Source organism: Bufo bufo, chromosome 4, assembly GCF_905171765.1.
Source record: "Bufo bufo chromosome 4, aBufBuf1.1, whole genome shotgun sequence".
Classification (NCBI taxonomy): Eukaryota; Metazoa; Chordata; class Amphibia; order Anura; family Bufonidae; genus Bufo; species Bufo bufo.
The window spans coordinates 295,180,880-295,188,496 of NC_053392.1; the positions used below are offsets into that span (position 1 = coordinate 295,180,880).

General features: G+C 43.7%; 1 long non-coding RNA gene across 1 annotated transcript; it reads right to left on the minus strand.

Annotated features, from left to right (window-relative positions):
* Positions 1-1,741: 1,741 nt before the first annotated feature.
* Positions 1,742-2,128, minus strand: LOC120996937. Its single transcript, XR_005777989.1, has 2 exons — positions 2,044-2,128; positions 1,742-1,869 (listed from the first exon to the last, which is right to left on the minus strand). It is a non-coding gene; the product is annotated as an uncharacterized LOC120996937 (long non-coding RNA).
* Positions 2,129-7,617: the final 5,489 nt, after the last annotated feature.

Genomic DNA, 7,617 nt, shown 5'->3' on the forward strand with positions numbered 1-7,617 from the left:
AGTCTTCAACAGTCCAATTTTGGTGAGCTCGTGCAAATTGTAGCCTCTTTTTCCTATTTGTAGTGTTGATGAGTGGTACCCGGTGGGGTCTTCTGCTTTTGTAGCCCATCCGCCTCAAGGTTGTGCGTGTTGTGGCTTCACAAATGCTTTGCTGCATACCTTGGTTGTAACGAATGGTTATTTCAGTCAACGTTGCTCTTCTATCAGCTTGAATCAGTCGGCCCATTCTCCTCTGACCTCTAGCATCCACAAGGCATTTTTGCCCGCAGGACTGCCGCATACTGGATGTTTTTCCCTTTTCACACCATTCTTTGTAAACCCTAGAAATGGTTGTGCGTGAAAATCCCAGTAACTGAGCAGATTGTGAAATACTCAGACCGGCCCGTCTGGCACCAACAACCATGCCACGCTCAAAATTGCTTAAATCACCTTTCTTTCCCATTCTGACATTCAGTTTGGAGTTCAGGAGATTGTCTTGACCAGGACCACCCCCCTAAATGCATTGAAGCAACTGCCATGTGATTGGTTGACTAGATAATTGCATTAATGAGAAATAGAACAGGTGTTCCTAATAATTCTTTAGGTGAGTGTAGTTGCCCCCAGTATATGGAGCCTGGTATAGATGCCCCCATTTGTAGGTAGCCAGGTATAGTTGCCCCCAGGATAAGTAGCCAGGTATAGTAGCCCACACTATTAGGTAGCCTGGTATAGTTGCTCACAGTATTAGGTAGCCATGTATAGTTGCCCACAGTATTAGGTAGCCAGGCATTGGTGTTGTCAAAAGTACCTACCTGCACAACAAACCAGAAGGACCAGCTGTGTTGCTCCAGGCAAGGTTGATGTCCTGCTCGGCGGCTCCAAACAATGTCTGGTCTCCACTGCAGGCAACAGCGGTACTTGAGCGGGACCTGCACAGAAGATGTCAATATATGCAATTGAGAATAGTGCAGTTAGCAACAGCAAGCTTAGCTAGATCACTTGAATTTTGGTATAGGTAGCCTGGTATAGTAGCCCCCAGTATATGGAGCCTGGTATAGATGCCCCCATTTGTAGGTAGCCAGGTATAGTTGCCCACAGTATTAGGTAGCCAGATATAGATGCCCCAGTATAGGTTAGACAATAGCCAGCTATAGTGCTTTAGTATAGGTTAGCCAGGTATAGTATCACAATAAATATAGGTTAGCCAGGTATAGTACCCCAATAAATATAGGTTAGCCAGGTATAGTGCCTCAGTATAGGTTAGACAGGTATAGTGCCCCGGTATAGGTTAGCCCAGGCGAGTGGCGTACACACATTCCATGGGGCCCCAGTGCAAAACTGATCCATGGTGCCCCTTCCCCGTCAAAGCCACCCCCCCACTGCAACTGCGACCCCTGTATGTACGCGTCTGCTCCCATGTGCCATACAGTGCCCCTATGTGCCATTCCTAGCCCCCATGTGCCATACAATGCCCCCATGTGCCGTACAGTGTCCCTATGTGCCGGTGAAGACTCTGAACCTGCAGGCGGACTACGGGCCACACTCCTCCAACATGAAGTGCTCCCGCTCCAGGCTGTAGTACCTTCGTATGTGTGGCTGGGGTGCTCAGTGAGGCTGAGGCAGGCTCCAGCAGTGCAGGAAGTCCGGGGCTTGCTGGCGTCTGTTCTCTCTGGCGGCGAGCGGCAGACACTGCTCTCGCGAGGCGCGGGGACGTGATGACGTCGCAGGCTCGGCGGTAGGGCTGCAGTAAATGAATAATTTAGTAATCGAGTATTCTATCGATTACATTTCTTGATTCATCGAGTAATCTAATAAGAAAAACCTCCTTAAAATAACGTACGTAATTAGGCATGTATAAAGTTATTGGTTTGAAGGGGTTAATGGAAACACCTTGTCATTAGGCATGTATAAAGTTATTGGTTTGAAGGGGTTAATGGAAACACCTTGGCATTAGGCATGTATAAAGTTATTGGTTTGCAGGGGTTAATGGAAGCACCTTGGCATTAGGCATGTATAAAGATATTGGTTTGAAGGGGTTAATGGAAACACCTTGGATGGAAACACCTTGGCATTAGGCATGTATAAAGTTATTGGTTTGGAGGGGTTAATGGAAGCACCTTGGCATTAGGCATGTATAAAGTTATTGGTTTGGAGAGGGGTTAATGGAAGAACTTTGGCAATGGACATGTATAAAGTTATTGGTTTGAAGGGGTTAATAACTTTATACATACCCATTGGGTTTGGAGGGGTTAATGGAAGCACCCTGGCATTAGGCATGTATAAAGTTATTGGTTTGTAGGGGCTAATGAAAGCACCTTGGAGGTGCGTTCATTAACCCCTCTCTAAACCAATAACTTTATACATGCCAAGGTGGTGCCTGCAGCCTCCATTAACCACTCTCTCTCCATCTGCCTTTCATTTCAATATCAATTTAGTATTTTACAGTGACCCCCGATTCCCCCCTGGCGTGCCTCAAGTGCTGTTAACTTAAATTACCTAATGGCACTGGCACTAGTGAGGAGGGCGCAGCCGCAGACACATGGGGTCCGAGACAGTCTTCATCCCAGCATGCACTGGGACCTTACGTGACGTCAGACACACATCGTTAGCCGGCGTGATGACGATGTATGAGCGCAACTGCGCATTACGCAAAGTCCTGCCTCTCTGGCCTCCGGAGGACACGGAAGCGGTGAGTGAGATGCTTAATTTCACTCCCGCAGGGAAACTGCATCGATGATTTATTTATTTTTTTACTCTATTTAATGGAGTTATTCGAATAATCGTTTCAGCCCTACTCGGCGGGATTCAAATTACGGAAATGACGTCGGGATTTGAGTCCACGAATCCAGCAAGATTCGATGGATTCGACGAATCCCCCTTCCCATCTCTATTATTTATCTATTGACTATTTTTGTATATGGCCTCCTATTACCATACTGATACTAGAGGTCCCCTGATGAACCTTTGATAATCTATAAGGGGAAACGCGTTGGAATATTGTATGTTGTTTCAGAAAGTGATAGGGCTGTATAAGAACAGGTTAGCCCAGGTACATGGACAGAGTACACCTACCTTCAAGGTGTATCTCTGGGCTGAGCAGTGTTGGTAAGGGCAAGAATAGGGACAGATATTTTATATCTCCATTTTTATGTCCCAAATGAACCTGATTTTTTGCTAACCGTCCAGTGTATTGACAGCTTATTGCACTAGATATCATGGTCCGGTCTGGGATGTTGTACAAATGTGTCAATAATTGATAGGGTTGTATAAGGACAGGTTAGCCTAGGTACGTGGACAGAGTACACCTACCATCAAGGCGTATCTCTGGGCTGAGCAGTGGTGGGAAGGGCAAGATCAGGGATAGATATATCATAGTTTGATTATCCTTCCTAAGGTATTTCATTTTGATTGTCTTGCCATCCGCTGAGTATCCTTGCTAGCCGTCCATTGTATTGACAGCTTTATGTACTACGGCTATCATGGTCCAGTTGGTGACCGTATTTATTAATTCTTATATTTTATACTGTATGTAGATTAAAAGTTTAGTTTTTTTTTGCCCTCTGTGATATTTATGTTGATTCAGCAACTGTCTTTGGAATATCCTGACATTCAGTGATTTTGTTAGTAAAGGTTTGCTTACCTGTCTCTTCTGTCACAAAGGCCAATGGTGAAGACTAACAACAAAAATCTTTCCTTGTTAACAGATTTTAAACTTTGTAGAATTATTTATATCAAAATGTATTATTGAAAAGCCATACCAGACCCCAAAATTAAGACCATAGAACCTTCATCCCTTGATGACATATCTTATATATACAGCATAATGAAGAAGGGTAGTACAGCATGGGCTCAGGAGTTAAATTCGCTCTATAGGTGGACACCTGCCCACAGTGACTGGGATCAGAAGTAATTATGATCCTAGTCATTTAACCACTCAGATGCTGTGGTCAATAGCAGCTGTGGCATGTGAGTGTTTTTGACCTCCCCAGCAGCCAAATTGTGGGGTGCCAATTACAGAAATAATAAACTAATGCAGTCTATGGTATAAATGATTGAATAATTGCATATTAAAGTGCCCTAGGTGGAGCTATTGGGATCAAACTATTAAAATATAAAAACATTTATCCTGCATTGTGAACACTGTTCACCTTGCCCCTTAAAAACTGTGTAAAAATTATTAAAAAGTTGTATGGAGGAACTGCATTTTTTCTCTAATTTCTTCCTGTTTTCTTCTACATGATGTGGTAAATTAAATGACACCATTAAACAATACTTGTACTGCAAAAAACTAGTTCTCATGTGGCTGTGTGAATGGAAAATACAAAAGTTATGGCCTAATGAAAGATGGGGAAGAAAAAAAACTAATGGGAATAAAATGGTGTACGGTGCCAAGGAATTAAACTAAACTAATTCAGATCTTTAAGCTTATTCAGAGCTCAGATTAGAAACCTAAGCTCATTCAGATCCAAAATTAGAGCCCTAAAAATAAATTCAGTACAGACCCGTGAAATTAACTGAGACCCCAGATTATTCGCCAATACTGCCAAACATGATGTACTAACGGTGGTCATCATCAGCACTACATACACTGCCGCACATAATCAGGACCTTATGATGCTGGCCATCATCAGGGCCTTGTGTGTCAGGTCCTTCTCCTGACTGCAGACCTACCATCCTAAATTTATTGGCGCGGACACTGCTCTCCATTGCGACAACACTTGCTAAATCCACCTAACTTGGTTGTATAAACATACAGTAGGCATGGGTAGATGGTTTCAATGGTATACAGCTCCTTTCCCTATTGTTTGTTTCTGATGTCAAATAAAAAGAAGACAAAGCGGTAAGATAAAGGGGGTAATTTACTAATCAGAAATATATCTATATTAGGCGTCTTTCTGGTGCAGATTGCAGCGCAAAGGTTATTTGCGCTTCAATCTGCGACTTTATCCTGCTCATGCCAGGCCTAAGAAAGTGGGCATGGTGTGGGAGGGGCCGGCCAATCTCATTCATCATTTTCTACGCCTGTGTTAGTAGTAAAAAAAATGGTCTAAACCAACGTCAGCAAGGGAGCCAGCGTAGATATAGAAGTGGCAGTGAATCCGCCAAAGTTATGTAGAGGCCGGCGTTTCTACATAACTTCGGTGGACCACCTTCAGCGCAGGTGCCTTATTAAGACCGGCCTCTAAAACCCCCGAAGACCCTACATTTCCTTTGTCTTCTAGTACTTCATGTTGGAATCATTTACAGACTGAGTTGAAATTAATACTATATAGAACCCAATTTGACACCTAAAATGGTGTCATAATCCATGCCCCCTTCCTCACTTAGAGCTAGGAGTCTCCTTGATATTATCATCATAATTTGACACTCCTCAGAATCCATCCTAAAAATACTACTATATGACTTTTTTTTTCTAAGAAATTGTCTTCAGGTCACTAATATTTTGTGTAATCGTTTATTTTATGCACTTATATAGCGCTACTATATTCCACAGAGCTTTACAGACATTAGCATCCAACTGTCTCCAATAGGGCTCACAATCTAAGGTCCCTATCAGTATGTCTTTGGAGTGTGGGAGGAAACCGGAGTACCCAGAGGAAACCCACGCAAGCACGGGGAAAACATACAAACTCCATGCAGATGTTGTCCTTGGTCAGATTCGAACCTAGGACCCCAGTGCTAACCACTGAGCCACCGTGCTGCCCCTGTAAAGAATTAGCATCGATTATTTTTGAGGGCATATATGCCATCATGGATCTACCACGGCAGCATCCAAGGTTTGGTCCAACATTTCTTTTTTAAATCTAAGATGTCTTAGAAAATAATTATGCTTTGATGAGACTAATAGAATCTTTTAATGGAATTAACATGCATCATATTGTTTTTATAACTTTCCATAAATCTATAAATATGTATATAGCCTACTAGAAGTCGTGCTTTCTGTCTGGCAAGCATTAAATTCTCAAAAAACACAAGCTGTTTCACAGAACAGAAATGTCTTACGAACTTTAGAAATCCTGGGCAAACACTTATCCACCTAACAACGTCAGATAAGTGCTATGTCGGCATAAAAACCTTCTGTTCAGCGCTGAAGGCAAACAGATTTTTCGTGACATGAGCTTCAGAATTACCTGCAGTCATGCCATGCTAGTTTTACTGCAAACAAACTGGGCGTATTCAGCTCTAAACTGCTAATCTTTGAGCACTGAAGCACACAAATGAAAAGTACTGTAATACTGTGGTAGCCGTAGCAGTATGGAGATTTGTCAGGATAAATCAGCTATGCTATTAATTATAGGAAACTTGACATAGGTTACACATAGACTGTTTATGTGAGGTGAGCATTTGATGACAGAACTCAACTCAACTTACGGGAGGTAGAGCGGATATTTGATGGAGCTGGGTAACAAACAGTATGGTCCCCATAACATGTCCAGAAGCTCATGTAACCAGTTAAAAGGAATGTGTCTATAGTTTTGACCATGCCAAACTGCTGACAGCACTAAGAAGGGGTCGGGAAAGCAAGCCAAACATACCTTTGGTGGGACTGCTATCATCAGGAGTAGTGTAAATATGAACTTTTATTCTGCTAGACTCCTTGCTCTTAAAAAGACATCTGTCAGCAGATTTGTACCTATGAAACTGGATGACCTGTTACATGTGCAATAGGCAGGTGAAGACATCTGTGTTGGTCCGATATCCATATGTGCCCGCATTGCTGAGAAAAAAGATGTTTTAAGATATGCAAATGAGCCTCTAGGAGCAATAGGGGCATTGCTCTTACTCCTAGAGGCTCTGTTCTCTCTGCAACTGCTGCACTTTGACTGACAGGGTCAGACAGTGAACTCATCATCATGCCTATCCCTGCCAATCAAAGTGGGGAAGGCGTGTCAGTTGCAGAGACAGCTGAGTCTCTAGAAGTAAGGCCTCCTGCACACGACCGTAGGTGTCTCGTTGCCATATTGCGGACCGCATTTGCTGCTCCGCAATACAAGGGCACCGTTCCAAGTGCGTTCCACATCATGGATGCGGACCCATTCACTTCAATGGGTCCACAAATCCGGAGATGCGGAATGGAAGCACTACTAAGTGCTTCCGTGGGTTTCGTCCCGTACTTCCGTTCCGCAAAAAGATAGAACACGTCCTATCTTTTTGCGGAACAGTCGTAAACAGGTCTTCGATCCGCTGTGGCTGCCCCAAGTTCGGTGTTCGTGCATTGCGGCCTGCATTTTGCGGGCCGCAGCACTGCCACGGGGCGCACACGTTCGTGTTCAGGAGGCCTAACAGCAACGCCCCTGTTGTTCCTAGTGTTATTTGCATATATTAAAACTTAATTTTTCTTAGCAATGTGGGCACATGTGAACAACACAGATGTCTTCAGCTGCTAAGGCTACATGCAACAGGTCAGCGAGATCCATAGGTACAAATCTTCTGGCAGCACCTTTTAGCACACTGGAAGTGGTTATTCCCTGTGAAGTGCTCTCTGCGCTGAGCTGCTTCCCAGCCAGTCTTCTCTGCATGACAGCAGTAGAATCCAACCAGAAGAACACTACATCTGTAACACAGAGCAGAGGGAAGGGCTGTGAAGCAGCTCAATAATGAACCTTTGCCTCTAGTGAACTTAAGGAGCAGAATCTA